This window comes from Zerene cesonia, chromosome 3 (genome assembly GCF_012273895.1).
Source record: "Zerene cesonia ecotype Mississippi chromosome 3, Zerene_cesonia_1.1, whole genome shotgun sequence".
NCBI classification, from domain to species: Eukaryota; Metazoa; Arthropoda; class Insecta; order Lepidoptera; family Pieridae; genus Zerene; species Zerene cesonia.
In genome coordinates this window covers 6,066,112-6,087,952 of record NC_052104.1, presented here as the reverse complement: position 1 = coordinate 6,087,952, position 21,841 = coordinate 6,066,112, and the positions used below count along the sequence as shown (strand labels likewise).

Here is a 21,841-nt window from a genome sequence, read left to right as displayed (position 1 = left end):
AACCTTACACACACTGTCTGCCTTCCCGTATCGCACTGATGTGCTCAAAGATGTGTACCACTTGTCCACAGAATATGTAATTTTTTACTAAATTTAAATATACTGTGGTAAGGTATTTTAGAGTTACTTGAAACTAATGGTGCCTACATAATCTGAAATACACTACTAGATGCCAAAAAAAGAAGAAAAATGGGTTCTGTATTACAAAGATTATTATTCCATTGCAGAATAGAAATTAATGTGTCGAATTCTTTTGTATTAGTAATCACTGATCATGAAGAAGAGGTATATTATGAGAAAAGGGCAATATTAGAAAATAAAATATCTTTGCGGGTAGGCATAAGGGCGCTAACAATTTTAAAGGTATTTATGACCCCGATTGTAGTGTAATTATTTGCGTAAAGTGGTATGGTTTAATATAGACCGGACTGGGGTCTATTCGACCCTTACATACGAGCTAACTTTTGGAATGTTTACAATTACTGAGGGAAAAATTAATGTATAAAGTTTCGGTTGAGAATTTTTGTAACAAATAAACTTTCTTGAAATTGACCAGCATTAATTATTGACCATTTCAACATTTTATTGGAACTATTTTAATGACACATATTTTCAAATTAACCAGGATGAGTTATTAAGCATGTTAACACTTTTTTTTCATATGTTTTCACATAAAACTATTCCGTTATGTCACAATAACATATACCGTAGAACTATTTCCGCAACGATTATTGCTATGAAACCTATGGATTTTTTCTTGAACATTGTATGTACATTTCTATACTCGCAAGAAATAAGAAGATTCGAGTAACGAAATCAAACCATCCGTAAAGCGAATTGTTTAATAATTTAAACGAATTTATCATATTTATTAACACGAATATTCCTTACTCTTCCCACACCAATGCAAATTGGCGGTACATGAAGAACATTCGTTAAATTCAGTGCAGCCACAATTTGTCTCTATCTATAGTCTCATAAATATTTCTTGCGGCTTAGTGTTTATCTACACGAGTTATTGTACATTATGTGGGAACAATTACGCGAGCATTAATCACCGAAGTCCTGTACTGTGCCTCTGGCCCAACCCTTCTGTTACACCCTTTAGACGACCCCCCGTAAAGCTACTTCACACTTGATTAGCTGAGGCGACTTCGCAACTAAGTTATTCTGGGCTTGAAATATTACCGCATCTATATTTTTCATTGCTTTTGTTATTTTAAGTGAGGCTTGGAATGGTTAGAATGTTTTCATCGCAATCCATGTGTAGTCACGTGCATCGTGCCTTATCCTAGTAGAGTTTGATGCATTTAAATTTCGAAACTAGGATATAAAATATGGGCGATTAATTTAATTTTAGGATAAATAATTATGCTTCATTCTGGTAGTTGTTAACAAGCACTTATACTAATACATTATATAACTCATATAACTAGGTACAAATTGATGATATATTGATGAAAGTATTATTTTAAATTAATTTTTTTACGTTTTATCGTTTCCGGTAATAAGAGAAAAGTATTAAAATTAATGCGTATTTTAAAATAACTGCTATTGAATTAAAAAATAAAGCTCAAAAATACAATCGAAACCTTCTTGTTGTCATATAATAAATAAATAATAAATAAATATAGTACAGGAAATAGAAAATTGCCAAATTCCTTATGTGGAATACTAATTCATTATAGATAAAATTGCTCAATATACATTTAGTTACACATACCACATTTGAACGCTTTTTATCTGTAGCTGGTGGTCTACCTCCGGTTTTGTATCATGTACGTACATATCCTGTAGTACAGAGATCACGAACATGTGCATACATTCACCTGTGAACAACATTTTTGAAAGTTTCTCCCAGTAGTCCCACAGATTACAGCGTTTAAACCTACGAACTGTCCAGCTTTAAATTGTAATTATCGGAATATTATAGACATATTAATTTTGCTTGTTTTAGATGTTAAATATCTTTTTAACAAATTATTACTCATGATTAATAAATAGACATGCAAATGAACTAATCACGACGACGATGAGCTATTTTTTCCTTTAGTTTTTAGTAACTACACTCTTAATGTATTGCAAAATTTTTCAACTCTGGTTCAATATCAATCCTATTTATAATTTATTACTCATTATTTTAAAGAAAACTTAATTCAAGATAACAGCATTTGAGTTCGCTAGTTATAAAACCCGTTGTAACACTAAACTAATGTATTAAATATTTAGGGAGTGGAGCGTTCTTGACCTATCGCCTCGTAGGATTTTTGATCAGCTATGGTTATATGAGATATCAATAACTAACAACAGAGTTAACATTTAATATTAATTTATTCAAACACTCGACGGACTTGAACTTAGAATTTGTAATAAATTACAAAATGTTTACATAAAATTATGTAATCGTATCAAAATGCACTCGCTATGGAGTTAATTTCACTAAGTTCGTTTAATAAATTAATTCTTCACACAATCATAATTAAGAACTCTTTTTTTAAAAGACCACATGAAGATTTACAGGAAAAAAGTACCAGGAATTATATAGAATAAAGAATAATAGTTTCATCGGTAAAACACAATTAAAATACTTGCTCGTATAACCTCTACAATATTTATAGCATTTAGATTTAATATTGGGGCATGGGATAATACTATGTGGTGGTCAGGTGTTTCAGAAGGGTGTCCACTCCGAAGGGTCGGTCACAGTCAGAGGTTTCCAATGATTTATCGGGCTCTTATTGATATCCTTTTAATCTTGCAGTTGAAAAGGGAACGAGTGAAATATGGCAGTAGGTATTGTTGTACGGGAATTACTAGAACAAGTCTTTAATAATTTATTAAAAAATACATCTAGGATGGTTATTGTATTATTGAAATAAATATTTGGAGGTTTTAATTAATATCAATTAATAGCAATCATGGGACACGACCTCAATAAAATACCTACTAAGTGGTATGGCCGGTTTAATACAGAGCGATATTGATAGATGAGTCTAGTGGGTGAAAAACGTCTATTAGTTGTTTTAAGCTTAAAGTAATAGAAGATTTACTTTATGGATAAATTGGTCCCCATTTAGCATCAGCACCGATATCACAATACCGGCTGCCAGCCGATTTAAATTTATTTCGGACGTCGGTAACTTCCAATTTAAACCTCTTAATCCTCTATGATGTATGTCGGTATTCAGCTGGATTAAAAGTTCCACGGAAAATAACCGGGAAAACCTTTTCCGGGGTCGAATTGACCCGGGCAAGAGCGGGATTAGGCGGCCGGGATTGGATATACATAAATCTCATGCAAGGCTTTAGGGCCGACGCAATTAAGCCTCTCTCGCTGATATGTCATTTTGTGACGAGCGTCGGGTCGGAGCGATACTAATCGCACAATCCCGCGTGTATAAATACATAATTTCAATATTAAAATTCAGCGGCGGCTGCGTGGCGTTCACAATGGACGCTCACCGTGCATTGCGTCATAAATAATTCAATTTCATAGTAATAAAATACGCGTGACCGGGACTACGGCGTGAAAACTTTTCAGCAATTACGGGTTGAATATAACAAAAAGCGTGTATCGATCGGCCGGCGCGGCGGGGTCGATGAGGCCCGTCCGACACACTCGTAACTCATGCATCAGCTTGCGCGGAAGGGTTGGCCGCGAGTGCAGCTCCGATGACTTATAGTTTGTATTAATACGCTCCAACACACGAATCCGATCCGAGAGGGGTTAATTAATTCAGTCTGAAAAGGTACCCGCTTTATGGCACACTTATCTCACTAAATTAAGTGCACTTCATGTATGCCCTCTGATGTTATATGAAATTAAGATAATTGTAACATCGTAATTGAACAGCCAGACATTGTACCTACGTTTGATTTATTAAGCCTTTATTAATTATCGGTCAGGTTCGTTTTTATAAACAGCCCGCATTATAAATATTATGCAGCGAATAAAAATTCCTCACATAACGGGGAGCAAATGATAAAATTTCTTACATACAGTTAAATATAATTGCAAATATAATGAATTACTGTAGCATACCGAACGGCATATCTATAATTTTAATTACAAAAACTTAAGGATACAACGCAACGGCAAAGCAACTTTATTTTTATTTATTTTTTCATGGCAAAACAAATAAGAGCATTGATAATTATTCAGAGTCCATCCCACCTTTGTAAGAGAGTAAAAACAATGCATTAAAACAGCTACTCTACATAGCCAGCCCATAAATGACTGATTTATTGCAGTTTAATTACGGCAATTAGTTACGCCTCCGGTGTTATAATTCCCATTGACATGTTTTAGAAACGGCTTAGATCATATATAAAAAGTTACGTTTACCTTACGTTCCATGCTGATTGATCATAGTAAAGATGGCGGAAAAAATGATCGATTAACACTTTATGCCTCTTCGATCATCAAGCTCTGCTTGTTACGGAGTTTATCTAGATTACAGTGGATCCAATGAGAAGAACGTATTTGATCAGTTATCTTAATGCTTTAAAATCAATTTGAAAAGTTCAACCGTACTCTTTAACTAACTTATAATCGTACTCATACAATTATTATTATTTGTTTCGGAAATCTACGAAATCGGGATAGCGCAAAAAATTAAAAATAATAAAAGAGCGTCTTCCATACTTAAATAGCCGGATATGGCAGAGCAGCCATTAAAATTAGGGTTGGGCACAACTGGCGACTAGGGCAGGGCCGGCGCGCAACGGGAAGCGCGCTCAAAAAAAAAAACAACCTAAAAGAATTTGGAACGTCTTGAGTTACAAAGATTTGATCTCGCGAATTACCTGCTTATTTAATGACTAGAATTAAAAAGCTATTAAAGTGTTACTAATTTAGTTCGCCATAATTGGGAGCGTTTGGGCGGGTTTTGTAAAGGGAGGCTAATCAAAAAGCTCTCGTCGTACAACTACGGTACACCCTTACAACTATGTAACAACTCCTAACGTCCAGGTGGCAAATGCACGTAATATCTTCTTGATTTCTGTTTTATTAATTTATTGAATATTAAAGTGACGCTTCTGATATTCTTAGATCTATGGAAACAATAACATCTATTTATGAGGACATTATTTATCTAAGATGTAAACAGATTATGGTAAAATATACATATTTATTTTTATTATATGTCAATTAGGACTATAGGAAATGACAACAATGATAAAACATAAGCTTTTAATTTATTTAAATAAATTGTGACGTGTAACTTCTAAAGTTTCACGTATATATTGAAAAGATGTGCCTAACTATCTATGGGGTTCCTTTCAATAAGCATTTTTTAATAAATTGAAAAATGAAACAAAAATTGCTATACATGCAATCATAATCTTCTGTATAATTTGTTGAATACTTTATTTTAATTTCCTTCTAAAATATATTATGTCATTACTCGTATAACTTTACATAATCAGGTGCACTCAGTCGGATATAGACATGGAGTTGTATAATATAGTATGGACATCCGAGTAGGTACTCATTAGAAGATAAACTCGACGTGCAAGCAAAATTTATATTAGATAAAACGATATTTCACGTCCTACCTACTCAAGCATGCGACTGATTTTAATCTTTTTAAACACCACCTAATTCTTGTGCGCCCACGCATTTCTAAATTTGAAATTCGAATAAGCAGTAATATGAACACACGGCTTGAATGCCTTAAAAACAGACTATTGGCTCACGTAATTAGCATAAAAAGCTCAGGTGAATTCGGTTTTTCCATTTGCGGCGACACTAATACTACACGGTTACTTTATGACGTTATCTATTTTTCTATGCTCGGCTGTTCGTCTGTCACTGTACGACATTTCCGTAAACTTTATGACTGCGTCGAATAAAATAGCCATATATTTGCGTTGCCCGTGTAATCGGACTCCGAAATAGAGGTTAGAAGCCAACGTCGAGACGTATTATTCAAAGTCTAATCACAAATTTAAGTTAACTTTAGCGGGAATGCAAATATATTGAATAGACTATGAATAACGAATATTCCTTTACATTTTTTCGCTTGAAATTCGAATGTGGAGTAATAAAAACAAATAATAAATTGCAATTTTTTACGAGTGAACATAAATGTCAGCCTGGACATTATTACGTAGATGTCAACACTTTAGGAAATTATTCATTTTCTCATATGACTAACATTTATGAAAATATTTTCGGGCAAATTGCAGTATTATATAATATATTGTTTTTATGTTGAAATATAAAATATTGAAACATAATCTTTTAAAAATTATCAAAACGTTTTTATAATTTATCTCTACATAAAAATCTGAATATTTTATTTAATACAACACATTTATTTTTCCTACGCATACATCATAACAATCTATGAATTACACGAAATTAATATTTTTCAATCTCGAACCGTTTTTAAATGTGTTTTAATGAGCGCTTTATTATGAGCGGCAGTCGGAACATAATTGCGGTTATCTCCTCAGGAGCATTTATAAAAATAAACCGATTATGCAAATATGTCTTGTGCATACTGATAAGTATGAAATAGGTGTACACTTCGATGAGGTTTAGGATTTTATCTCCCTGGAAACAGAACGGTTTGAATAATAGGCTTTTGGCGCTGCGTTATTTATGGCTTTATGTAATAAATATTTCTGTGGGGTGCTCTATGTCATGGTGATAGTAGAGCTTTTTACAAGAATCAGAGTTTAAGGTTTAAATGTATTGGATATTAATATACCTCGTAATACAATTTTGAGCCTTTCCTTACCGTTTTATGAAAAAACTCATGTCCGATACACTTATCCGAAAAGAGGTAGGTGGCTCCTCCAGAAAAGTGGTAGGTAAGTCTTTTTTCTAACAGTGTGAAATAAAAGCGTAGGTACAGTGCAACAAAATATAGAAAGAAGGTGTTCCCTTTTTAGATGGCATAATATTCAAAAGCATATTTAGTCGGATTTCACTACCACATGCCGTTCCCTTGTTTATTTTGCTATACCGGAGACATTTCTATAGATACTAAAAAATGAACAATGGAATAATATCACAAGGCTACACTGGAAGGCCAGACGCTAAATGAAAGAAGTTTGTAAAAAAGTTGACACATTTTTAGAAACATCAAGCACGCAATGCTCGAACGCAGGCCGATCGTAAATTTTGTGTAGCGTCAGAATGAAAAAGGGGACATCATTGTTGAAAGTTTTTAAGCGAGCTCTGTGATTTCGAACGTTAAACCGCTCCGTGAATATGCATAATAATGATCATAAAATTTAACAACATTTTCATAAAGTATGGCCCCGATACATCATATCGTTTAGGTGCAGTGTATATTCTATATGTCGCCAACACGACTAATGCATATCAATACGCCCTATTTAAGTTTAAATTTATTAACATAATACAAAGTTACCCGCTTTATCAATATAAATAATTAAGCAGCATTTTAATTTTAATCACCATTACTACTGTACTATCTAAATTATATTCATTAATTGCAAACGAGGATGAAGAGTATAAAGTTATTTTCCACGTTTAAATACAATTATAGAAAAATTCTCTATAAAAAATAATGTAACTCCAATAACTCATCACTATATCAATATTTTCTCAAAGTTATTCAATCCACTTCGTATGGAAACAATCGCTTTACGTTAATCTAAGGCTCTTCACTAAGCACTACGAGACATTTTTAGATTGAGCCAGAGATTTTCCTGATTCCTTTAAGCAATCAGATGTTGGTTATTGCATGCCGCGGTTCCCCCTCTACATATTTCCTGTGCGGATAACAGAGCAGTGAGCTTCTTTCTCCGAAGGCACGATAAGAATTTCATTTCCTCGCGACTCAGAAAGCCTCCGCTATCTGAGGAAGTCGCTGACAAAAATACCTAAGTGATAAAAGTACTGAATCCTGTCTCTTTTAGCGATAAAATTCGGCGTCGAGCTTCATTCACGAATGACAATATTTTATATGCTTAATCATTTTTTAATTATGATTTGAATCTTTTCTTAATTAATAGTAAAATAATACCGACGTTTCTATACAAATCGGTTTAATTTGCATTCTAAGTATGTAAATTCATATGGTACTATAATTAGTAATTATTTGAATATTCCAAGGAACAAATTAGAACATAAAAATAATATTCATTTTAAAAAACTATTTCGAAGAACATCGTAGCGGACGTCGGACCTTTGATATTATGAATTCTCAGCGCTGGGTCAAAAGTTTTATCCCGAATGGGTCAAAAAAAGTAAATCGACGTCCACACATTGCCAGGATAAATTCAATTCTATCTCATTGAGATTAAGACACTTTTTCAAGAACATAATGAACTTTATTTGCTTTTCGCTTTAAGGTCTGATACTTCGGATGACATCCTTTATCTCGATACATTCCAAGTTGATCTTTAAGGAGTTTGACTTGGACCCAAATTTATAATTTATATATGTTACTGCAATTCATTGAAGTGACGAGTTTTATTCAACTAATTTCATTTTGCTCAGGCGATATTTTACTACCTATGGCACTACCATACCTAATTAACATTTTTTTTTACTAAATATACAATTACATATTATTATACAATGCATCTTTTAGATATAGGGCTTAGGTAATAAGCATATTAATAAAATCATAATAAGACGTAATTGCTGGTTAAACTATTTGAAAAATATTTCATTTTCCAAACTTCCACATTACTATAAATTAAAAATGGAGCTCTAGAAAAAAAAAAACAAAAATATGCAAGCTAAACGAATACTACTTACAATTAACATAAATCCTTTAAAGCAAAAAGCACTATTATTTGTGATGTCACAAGAACACTCCAAATATATTCTTCAGTATCACGTATAGCACTGTAAGTTCAATAAGTATCTTATTGGACCACTAATTAGTGAATAATAAATAACTGCGCTGTATAAGAAGCACGAAGCTCATACACTTGTCCGATACGTATTGTCTATACTAATCCTTATTTACAACTGACACTGTTGTTCATTGTATAATAGTAAAAGGCTAGCGATTGAGAAGGCATCTGCCGCGCATTGCATATAAGCATGCTCAACTATAAACACGACATCGCATATAGAAAAATTCCTAACACAACTCTACGACCCTAACCCACAAGCTCGACTGTAGAAAAAAGTGACGAGGTAGGGGAAAATTTCGTAAGCCATTACACAAAAGTTTTGACACGGCGCGTTGCGCTTGGGCAGTCTATTTTAGTGGGGTGCGAGATAGCGATAGTTCGTCGCCGCCTAATATCGCTAGGTTAGAGCGAGACGGATAGCAGAATGTGTGTCGCATTAGATTAAAGTTTGGGGAGCCGAGGAACCGCGGGATACCGAGTAGGTGGTGATAAAGCTCCATAGCTCGCTCCCAAATCGAATACGATGAGTAATATTTAAAAAACAAGATTTCTTACCTGTCAACTGACGGGATAATGCATCGATTTTTTTTTTTTTTTGGAATGTAATACAATTAGGTGTCTATGGTGGTGCGGTAAGGTGGATCGTAAATCACCCAGCTTTACAAATAAGTCTTTAGGTATTTTTATTACAATAGTTATAACACAAGTGGTTTTGCACAAATTATAACAATTATTCTTTAGTTAGCCATTTTTTTCATGATTTTGATCAATTATGTGAAAGATATAAAACAAGACTGATTTAAATACCTCGATTAAGTTAATGATTGATTGTTCTGCAAATATGAAAAATACGACAGACAGAACATAAACAATCACATTCGTTATCTTTGAAATAAATTTTTGAATTACTGATCATAACACCAAATGTAATATAAGAATAAGTATAATACTTTTAAGTGAAGTCGAACAATAAGAAGCAAACGTTCAAAGCTTGCAATTTGAAAATTACGACCTGCCCCAAGCCTCAATTACGGCGTGGAGCCTGGGCACCTCGAAAGCGCCAATCCTCCGCGATCGAAAATTACCCAACGTAACGTCTTAGAAATTGTCGAGCGCTTTCCGAATCGTGGTACAACACTACAGGCTAACAAATCGGGACCCAACGCAAATTACTGAGCCAAAGCACAACTCGACTCGATTCGAAAATTGCATCGAGTCCCCGCAATCGGGAGGTCGTGCGATCCCTAATGAAGATGTTAACTTAAATCGTGGCGAGCTTTATAGAATGTTATGGTGTTTATATTGAATTTTATGTGATAATAATTTTATTACGAGCCGCTCGGCTCCGTGGGCGTTACATGACCATTTATGCTCTGTTATTGCCCGATACGTTTATGTTCAGCTGAATCGATTTTTATTCCGCAACGATAGACATGTAAATAACGATCAAAACAACTAAACAAACGGTCGCACGGTAAATAAAAGACGCGAGCGATGTGTTATTGTACAAAACAAAAGACTTGTTTCGAGTGAAATAAATCTGCGAATATATAAAAAGCAATGTCATGATAATCAACACAGGCGATTTAATTTAAGCGACATAAACACGGAGCTATCTGGCACAAGCATCGATAAGGGTGTGCTAAATGACAAACTGCGCCAGTGAGAGAAATGCTTTAAAAGAGTCATTTTTACCGTTTATCTCGCGATCTTTTGAGGAGATTGTGCATTAAAAATACCAAAGATGACTTCTTGTCGCCTTGTTTTGTTAAATCGCGAATCCCTCTCTGAATTCTTATTTTAAAATTTCGTCATCACTATAAACACTTGAAATTTCTGTTTGAGCGGACAAAACATATTAACAGGGTATCAAAAATTATTGTTTTGATGAATAATATCAATTATTGTCAATAGGGTATTAGGTTTTGTAGCGAAGCATGAATTTTTAAAAATAGTATGGTATATCCATAGATTCTAGAAACATGTGAATAAAATCGATGAAACAGAGTGGATAATAAAGCGATGATTGTTATATTATGATTTATCATTGAAATTACAAGTTACTATTATAGTTTATATAATAAAAACCATAAAATTAGTTATTGTCATAATGACCAAATGTTAAATAATTATTTAATCTCGTTGAACGCATGTTACACTTAAATTAGGTGATAATTTATATGATTGTTTCATAGCACTTAAGATAATTAACAGCCGTATCGTTTAGCCGCTAAAACAAAAAGTCATGTACTTACAAAGGAGACCATAAAAAAGCTATTAATAGCGCGTAGGAGTGCCATTCCTCCCACCTAATATTTCAAATACCAAAAAGCTAACCCTCGAACGCTCTAATCTTAACGGCCTTTTTTAAAACTAATAAAAGAGCTCGTTTAAAATAGCCACCGAAAATTTCAAGTGGCCGAGTTTATCTTTGGTAAACAAGACCGTTCGATCTTAAAGCTAATGATATACATCAATCCACCCCGTATAAATATATCTGTACTGAATACATCTGTTCAACCATCTCACTTGTGTTTTATGTATTGTTTTATTAACCCTTTCGAGGACGTTAATGCTCTACGATGAGGTGTTTAGGATTATTATATAATAATTCGGTTGTTATTTATTGCATTGTAATAACTTTTGTTAATCTTGGCAATGGCTCAGATTCAAGACATTCAAGATCTTGTATTTAAGTTTGAATCCAATCTGCAAAAGTTTTTGTTTGGTAATGGTGTTTTTGAAAATCTCTTTATATTGTACTCTCTAATTTATTTATCAACAAAAGTAGGTGCCTATAATACTTTATTTATGTCTTTTTCATGAGCTGCCTAATTACGTGGCGTAATACAGTTACTATTCTTCTAGTTCAACTGCCATATTTAATGTTAGATACGTTATAACTAAGTCTGCTAACATCAATTGGTTTCTGCAGATTCTTTTATTGCCATAATTATTGTGAATACATGCGATAGAACTTTTCATTGTCGTATCGATATATTTAGACATTTTAATGTATTAATTTATCATCATTTTACTACTATGAAGTGCAAATACAAGGCTCCATACAAGTAAATCATGTGACGTTCATATCGTCATTCGCTGAAATCATTGAGATATAACTTTCTTAATAACTTATGGATCGGAGCCTGCGGTGTTGCAATGGCTTTATAATTCTGCACTGATTACAAAGGGGAGCCGGCGGCCGCAATTTCGTCTTGTACCGATCGTGCTGTAGATAAATTATCAGTTATTGATGAAGACATTATAGCCGCCTATAGTCCAACAATTATATTAACCACACTTTTTTACTCAGTACGACGTGTAAAGGATAGTGTTGTCTATGTATTGATATAGAATTTAATTCTAAATAAATTCGATTACAACATTATTGTCCAATATTGCTTTTCAAAGTAATAGCTATTCATTGCTAATTATCGTTAATTAATAAACCAGCAATTCAGTCGGTTACTTCTCAAAAGTAAAAGGTTATTTCTTTATTACCATTTTGAAATGTTTTGTCAACGGTAAAGTAAATATGTAAATAAGTGATTGAGTTCGCGTCAGCTTTTGCACTTCGCTGAATCTGATTTATACTGGACACTTAAATCCACTTCTTATTCGCATCTGAACCAGTTTTTCCTAATTCCAATGTTAATAACAGCGGCAGAACAAATGGGATTAATTGCGTACCGTTTCTGACTTATTATAATTAGTGCGAGCGAAATTCTCTCACATCTCTCTTAAATAATACTTGCCACAATTTTTTTCCGCTTCAACACAATATACGCGGTTTTTACTACGTAAATACGATGGACCTGTTCTTTATTACAACTGACGACACCGCATGGAACGGCGCAATTAGGCTCGTATTCTGTTACGATTTATTCTTTAAAATATAATCGAACAATCGAGGTGAAAGACAGTAAATGATTTATGGATCTCGCGCCTTTACTTTAAATAAAACATCGCCGTGAGCTTTCAACATCTACGGAGGAAAGTCACGATTGTAATTTTAAAATGTCGATACGGTTTGATGTATTTATTCTTAGGTATGATGTCGCTCACATAAGAGCCTCTTGTTGGGATCGCTTTGTATCAAGATGTATCTATTCAAGTGCATGCCATGTGACAGTCACACCACTTATGTTTTCTAACATGGGAACGAATACATCTGTCAGTTTGTCCTGAACCCGATAGCGCTCTCATTCATATGTTAGTGTAGATACGAAGGGCTAAGACAAGGCGGGAATACTTGAAACCCAAAGTCGGACGGCTTGTGACTTGCCTTCCAGATTACTTTGTGTTCGGAATAAATTTTATCAATTGAATTTAATTATAAGCAGCTAACTGTAGTATGGAATAACAAAACAATGATTGCGTCGGCTTTCAATAAACAAACGGAAATGGTAATGACGGATCAACAATAACTGTTAATTGTGAATATAGTAGATCAAAATTTGAGATATTTTTTTGGTTTTCGTTATGCCTATACATAGGAATAGTAAAATTTATGCGAGTTCAAAGATTAAAGGAAAATGTTTATTTAAAAATAGAACTAAGTTGTCAGAATCATTTATCTCATTAATTAAATTGAATTTATGCAATTCATAAAGAAGTGATTAGTATGTATTTTCTATTTCTTCTCGAGCACTATTTAGTCAGCAGAATATCAATTAAGTTAGTTATCAATTTAAATAAAAAAGAACTCATTATTTCGCCACACTCCAAATAGCCATTAGCCAAAACAAACGAGTAAAGGAATATTCAAGCTAATAATTTAGATTATTTAAGGCGAATGCTTCAAGAGATCCATTTCCGTTAGCTTTAAATTAACTATGCCTTAATGAGACTGTGAATTATGGCCAAATGATTCAAATGTGCATATATTTATTGTATCTCCTAGCCTCACCGTAGGATAGTTTATGAGACTCATTGTTTGTATTCTATTGTGGTCTGAATACTAGAATATATAAACTAATTGTATTATTGACTTCCTATCCTTTTGTCCTTGTTATATAAAAATACGTTATTTCAAATGCATGCTGAAGGTATAATCGTTTCCTTCATACATTTTTTATTGATAATAAATAACGCATCAAAATTATTTAATACAGATAAATCCATATCGTTATAGATATTATTACCACAAATAAAAGTGTGTTACTTTCATCCTTCTCCAAATTACTATGCTACTCATACACGAACAATTATGCAATACCAGGGCTATTTGAATAAGTCCCAAAAATAGCAATAGCGGCGTACTTAAAGACATCAGCGACGCGTTAATTTTATCTGAATCTATAAGTAGCCATACAAAAAGCGCGGTTTGTAAAAATTCCGTGCATTGGGTATTCGTCGTAAGCGCGCGATGTCAACAGAGGACCGGTGAATAACAATCGACGAGAGTTGGCACCAAGCCGCGTGCTCAGGTACTATGCTGAGCCTTATTCGAGATGACTTCGAGATAGCTGCGAGATGACTTCGAGATGACTTCGCGGGGATTCGAGTATACATTTTTACCGCAAGGGAATGTGGATTATTCAAACCACGATTTTTTTTTCATGATTGATGTGTATTAAAAAAAAAATAAGTCAAACCGAAAAGTTAAGCGCATAAATACCGATTAATTGGTGCCCGTATAAGGTTAACATTTTTTAATCGTGTATTTTATATAAAACTTAATACATAACAACTTATAGGAAATTTATTTCAATATCTAGACACAAAAATATAAAGAGGACAAAGTTGTGCTGTTCAATATAAAATATGAATTTTCTGCATTTTGTCACGGGATTGTCGTATAATTGAATATGATTTCGATCGTAGGGGACTCAGTTGTATTAATCTTGGCAGTTACCAAAGGACAATGATGTTGACAATGAGTGGGCTGATACGTTGGCACTTTGAGGAGCATGTCCGGTAACAGACATGGGAAAACACGGATTTATGTTTATTATTTTACGTTTAAAATATAAATTATTAATATTTAATTTCAAAATAAAAGCACGTGCTTATATAACTTTAAATAGTAAATACTCTCGATCGTATTGTATTGTTATTCTTTTGAGCTATTTGTATCCGTATTTCATTACTTTTAATGTTAAAAAAAGACTTGTAATTTATAAATCTAATTAGTGAGTAATCTTAAAGAACTGAAAACCCTTTTTATAGTCGAAGAGATATCTTCGTAGGGTTCTATGCTAAACATATGTCATAGCCCAAATATCGGATCACGTGTTCGATATAGTAATGTATGAATATTTTTAACTTAACAAATATAAATACATAAAAAACTTCATACCGTTTTTCACACGACCAATTTACACAATTACTTTTTTCCCAGCCTCAATTAAAATGGATATCACACACGCGTAGGTATGTTGAACAAGTTATGATAATGTATTTGGTGCGAATAGCAAAAGGTCTTACATAAACATTACAACAAACGCAAAACTCACACCAGATCCAAATGGGAATACCCAAATTATGTAATGCACTAAACAAACTGGTCACTTAATAGAAAATCCAGTTATATAATATTATCCGCGACGCATCTAATTGAGGAGGCTGTGACCAACGCCTGCTTAGAATATATAAATCCACATTTCCTATTATAATTGAAATTGATACTATCGCGCTTGAGGGAATCCATTTTTATAACCGTTCATTTGAAGTGTTATTGGAATGCTGTTAATTAAAAATAAGTTATAGGTGATGATATTTCGATACGTAATAAATGTTTGAAATTGTATTTAATTAAGAAATTCGTATGCGTAACCGCATAAATTACTATTGGATAAGATCTCGTAGGTATACATTAACGCTGATAGATGTTATTTGTTGACGTTTTTAACAGGTTTTAACTTTAAATTGAAATCTGAGCGTAGGGTTTCGCAGATCTTTGTTCCTGCACTTATTATGCATTGAGATACCTTCAATGCTACCTTAATATACATTTATTCGATATAACATGCCGCAATTTGTCACGTAACCAACAAGCGGTTTAAACGGTCGTAAATTTCGCTTATTTTTCATTCGAGACAGGTAATTTTAATGCATATTTAATGGACGATTTTTGGCTTCAAATTCACTAAGATAAGGTGCAGCTATAATGCATGCAGCTTGCCCTCTATTATTTATCGCGTGATTTTTGGCAACGAACGTTAGTCCGCTACTTGGCTTGGCTAGATGTGCAATCTTCATAATGCAATGCTCTTTCGCTGGACACAGCCTCGGGCCGAGCTCTTCTATGCTTGATTTGACGTTTTATTTGACGCTTGCGACAATCTAAACAACTAATATTTTAAAAATAAATATTTATGTATTTGAATGTCTGTTTGTAATGTTTTCACGCAAAACCTACTAGACGGACTGGACCAACAAAAATTCTTTCACCAGTGGAAAACTATATCATTACTGAGTCAAATAAGCTATGTATGATCGCTACTATTCAATACCTACACAAGTTTGTCGTCAATAATTTCTCATGTATTTAAAAAAAATGTAGATCATTTTAACTGTAACCGCACAGCACGTTTGTATTACTGGTCATTAAGACGTTTATACTGTGCAAATTCAGATGTAAACCAATTAACGTAATACCTACTTACATTTAACACACTCACAACAGCAGACACTGTTAATATAAAAAATAAAGCTTAATTACCGCGCCCGCGTAATTAAATTTATACGACAATCTCGTATACAGTCGTCATAACATCATAAATGTATGACACATAAATATTTATTAAAACTAGTTACTTACGTCGGCTTTCACTCCAAATAAACACGTGAATCTGGTAGATGCATACCTGGGGACGAAAATAAATAATCTTAATTAAGCCGAAAACGTAATGTGTTAAAATAATAAATCATTCCGGTGATATGTCTTCGGGTCGTGTAATGAATAATGAATAATGGCGCGTCCGGTTGGTAAAGACGCCTAATTGAACGAATATCAAGATAGTTATCAGGAAGCGTGTGAAAATATATCAAAGCGCCTTTAAACCGTGATTATTGTATAAATGGCACTGTTAATCTTATGCTGAATGTATAACGCAATGATCCTGTTAGGTAATGAGTCGTATCAGTTATCAATCCTTATAAGTTGTAGCAACTATATTTTTTGATAATTCAATTATAATTTAATTTTTTCACTTACTGTATGAATAATCATAACAATTTATTAAACGTTTTTTACGCTTACGAACACTTTAGAATGTACTTCTAGTGTGAAGCGTAATTTATTCTGCCTGTCAATCACTTTCAAAACAAATTCAACAAATCCCAGGACCCAGAAAGGACAACTCTTACACTCGATCCCATAAATCACTGTTAGCAGTTAAGTAGATTTGAATGTTAATTTATTTCTAAAATCTCATTCACTTTTTCGTTACCTCGAACAAAAGAGGTGACGTTACATAAACGCTCTGTTTATACTGATATATGTCTGGCAGCCCAAATACCGATCGGGCTAAGCACCGCCTACACGCGGGTCAAAGATAAATCATACACGACAACTCAAAAATGCCAACTTCAAAAACATGTTTGCCCGGCGAGTACACGCACGGACGGGAAGACAAGAAAAACAAACTTAAAAAATAAATTACTTTTGTATACCTTCCTTCTTTCCCGTTGTTGGACGCCGAACGAGTCATAAATCACAGAAAGATAAGCATAAAAAGATTGTATGAGGTAGGTACACGGTAGAACTAAACTTTTCGTATTTCGTTATCAAGCGGGCCCGATATAAAAGAATCTACACCTATTCCTTGAAACATACGAGGATGTAGCCAAAATTCAAGTTGGCAATAGATTTTAAACTTTGATGTTTTGAATTTTGCTCGTGTTCCGACATCCACAATCCTCTGATGTAAATACAAAATTGAAAATGTTAATTTACAGAAATAGGAACATCTTAGTAAAAAGTATATGTAATGCTAAATAAAAAGTCATGATTTGTGTAGTTAAAAAGGCGTTACGTATATACATGACTATTGTCGCCATGTCATTCTTGGTAGCAAACTGTAGTTATCTCATAGCTTTACTAGACACAAAAATCCTCGATTATCATGTGTGACCTGTGCGTTGAACAAATTGCTACCTTGTACCGCGCTACCACATGAGGGGCCATTTGTCAGCCTCCACTATACACGAGCGCCTACTGAGCAATTAGATTTGTTAGCTTGTACCCGAGCAGTTTCATCACGCCCCCGCTCAACAACAGATGCTTGGACTAATAACCTCTCGAAGTTTCCCCTTCGGCCCCTCGCCCGCGCCGCGGCCTCCCGACGCTCCTGAGCTCCCCCAGCCTCCCTTAGCCAACCCAACTAAGATAGATTGCGCCACCATTCTTGCAATTTTCTTGTCGTATCTTGCCTCGTAAATTCCTGGTGATATATTGGTTCGGATCTCTCGCGATGCGACCAGGAGCATACTCGAAATATGATAAGAGTTATTTATTATTGTTCTTATTGGTTTTCCAAGGGGACCTATGTAAAAATATCCCATTATGGGGTGCCACGTTATGTGTTGATAAATGTTGCGCGTCGCGTTAGTGTGAATCGAAAGCCTAAAGCTAAGTTGTAAATCACATGATTCAGCCGTTGGTATTCAAAACAAACATTTGATTTATATTCACGTACAAAACGAACACGAATTAAATTTAATAAAAGGATAAAAACAGTGCAAAGAAAACAGAGTTCGTCTTAAATACCACAATCCGCGAAATAAAATAAAGGAATCTTCATTAATTTTCCGCCAAATTAAAAACACTCAAGGCCCTTTCTCTGCAGCAGGCACCACAATTACCATATTCTAATAGCTATAACTTGTCATTGCTATCAAATTGCTAAACTAATTAAAACAAATATGCCTTATATCAATTAACTATCAATCATTGTTTAACTATTTAAAACTTTAAGAATTGTTAATAATTCTACTTGGTTCTTCTCGCGAAGCAGTAAATTTCATATTTTATAAATATGTTGCGTTTTTTATAATAACGTAATTCTTAAGTCACACTACTTTTTAATAACGGTAAAAGGTAACTTAATAAAGGAAGGAGGTACCTATAGACAGTCTTTTTTCTTTTGCTTACATGATAACGAATGGTGAATAAAATGCCTCGAACGACATTTATAATTGTTATTCACCCCAAATAGACATCCGATTGGGGTTCGAAAGGCATAAACAATATCGAAGATGCAGATGATGGAAACAAATCGTAAGTTCTCAAGTTTATAGCTTTTGTTAAACATCACTAACAGCACAGTTAAAAATTGTAGGTCTGTGCTAATAGTGTGTAATGGAGTCTATAAAATATGTCCTAACGAAATGCATTAAGTATTAAATATTTATTAATAAATGGTGTTAATTTAATTTCACTAATAATAATACGAACTGCATTAATCAAGTGACCATGAAGGTTTAATAAGATACTTAATCAAGAGTCAACATCATCATCAGCCCATATGGGTTACCAGTGCGAGGATACAGCCTCATATGAGGGTTCAGGTCATAATCCACCACGCTGGTCAAGTAGGGGTTGGCAGATGTCATACCGCTTCTACACATTGTTACGAATAGAAAGGCGAGTGACGAGGCAAATAAGAAATTCGATTTTGCATCTAAAGGCGGTTTGTTCTTAATTTGTCTGTCTTGAATAATCTACATTCATTTATACACTTGAATAATCTACATTGATTGGATCATTTACTGATGATGCTTGGACATGCCGGTTTGCTTCCGATATTTTTCTTCACCATTATGAGTAGTGATGGTGACAAAACGTGCAGATAAATTGATTTATTCATTGAAAATCGAACAATTTAGTTCTTACACGCTCGCCTGTTTGCTAGCCTAGGTACTTCTGTAAAGGAATACGAAATTAACTTTTCCACTAAGAATAATATATCTAAATAACATTCTGTCGGATTACAATCTGCGCAACAGAGAGACGTGGACGATGAGCTTATCTACAAAATCAGTGGACAAGTAAACCGTTACTAGAGACCACGTCAACCGATTGCGTATACTTTCCACGTACAGCTACGACCTATTAAATTCTCCAGCTAGTGGACTTTCCCAGTTTCAATGCGATTTACTTTCGATTTTATATCAACTTTTGTATTTTTATTCCGAGCGAGTTTAAAGGATCATGATACAGAATAACTTCGAAGTAAGTTTGGTTACGTACAAAAAGATGCAAGGGTAAATTGTAGTTAAGTTTATATTTTCTTATCACACATTATAGCGTAAAGAAAATACTAGTCCAAAACGGAAAATATTATATATCATTCTAATTTTACACATTTGTTATTATCCTATTTTTATAATCATATGAAGAGCACTTAAATATTAACCATAACTGAGGCAGATTATTTCAATAAATATCCTTCGCATTTAAGTCTATCACAAAACTCATAACCTTAAGAATGCAAAGGACGCGAAACGATTTTTAATACGGCCTGCACCCCATAATGGATGTTTTCGCACCCTTAGTCTGCGGTGACATTTGAAATTCGATCCTCTATGAAAAAACAAAGCCTAAAACATTATGCAAATGGCGTTATGTTCGTATTTTTGTACGTTTCGCCAATTTTATGAGCCGAATAGAAAGGGTTGAGGGGTTAAGACGATCTGTGTAGTGAATAAAAGTATTTTTGATTGTCTATTTCGGTTTATGTAGTGAATATAATAAACCCTTCTGTGGTTTGATACAGTTTTATTGTGACGTAATTGCAGCGTCTGTCATAGGGCTGATAATTAACTTTCATAAAAGATTGTCGCCTCATATTTTATGTAAGTTGTTTCGAGTGCCTCAGAATGTTTTGATAGTCAAATGTCGTTGCAGTTGAAAAAATACACAAACTTTTTGTTATCAGAGATTTAGATTTCATGAAAAAGTGTAGATTTATTACTTTTTTTTTCTCTACATATTCACATTTTACCTGACTATCGTGTGTGTAGGCTTCTTAAAAAGAAAAAATATTTTTTAATTATTTGTTTCGGGTGAAATGTAGGTTATTAGTAAACATTACTTATCTTGATTAGCAGATCAATTTTACTAGGCTATCGTTCCGCAGTGAGATTCCATCAAAGATTTGTCAACGAGGTTGATAAGTGGTTTCCTCAATTTAGTAGTTCTGAAGATACCGGAGCGATTGTCGATCAATTTACCTACTTTCAGGTCAACCAACTTAGGTTTTATACGGTTCTTCCTTAATAGTTGATAATAACAGTATCAATATAATATGAATTGAAAAAGTACTGTTACGTACTTAGTTACTGTATTCATTGAAAAGTTTTATAGAAGTCAAGGTAAACGTTGCGGAAGATACATTTAATCATTTTAATAAACATCTATTTCTTTTAATAACTATATTGATTACATCCTAACATAATATTAATCAATCATAAAATCTAATATTAAATTCAACCCGCACCACCGCACATCATCGTGTTGTTGCATCGCTCATCACTCGGGTGAATTCTAATCAAAATTATCATGCAATTTCAGTTCAACTAAAACGTGTCCAGCCGACAGCATGAGTTATATGCCGCATAAATATGTCCCGCGATTTATAAACGGCATTATAAAATTGAATCAACGCTACAATAAAAGTAAAACAAAGATTTTAAAATAGTGGCCTGCGAGAATGTTGGATTAGACAGGCATTTGTTAATGTTATATTCATGTAATCTTTGGAATCTTAAGTGGTCCGGATTCGGTTTTGTGTGTTGCTTAGACTCTGTTTTTGGTACGCTGACACATCGGAGAAATATAGGTTTCCGTCTAAAAACTTTGAGCAAAATATTATAGAGACATTAACTGTTTTCGTTAAGCGTTTTTATTTTTTATTTTTTTTAATGATCACTGGATCTCACATGGAGGCGTTACCAGACCAGATTTTAAAATGAGTCTACATGACAACAATATCCTATCAAATAATCGCCAATCGATTGAAAATCAACGGAACCATCGAGT

General features: G+C 33.8%; 1 protein-coding gene across 3 annotated transcripts in view; it reads right to left on the bottom strand.

Moving 5' to 3' along the window:
• Nucleotides 1-21,841, bottom strand: part of LOC119836304 (homeotic protein antennapedia) — a 147,177-nt gene that overhangs the window by 94,323 nt on the left and 31,013 nt on the right. Inside the window, exon 2 of one of the 3 annotated variants that reach the window (XM_038361615.1) lies at nucleotides 16,619-16,664. The exons of 1 other annotated variant lie outside the window; for it this stretch is intronic. The gene's annotated coding sequence lies outside the window, so the exon portion shown is untranslated. Of the gene's footprint in view, nucleotides 1-8,746; nucleotides 9,100-16,618; nucleotides 16,665-21,841 lie in introns of those variants that run through there. One more of the 3 variants, XM_038361604.1, reaches the window with a different exon arrangement.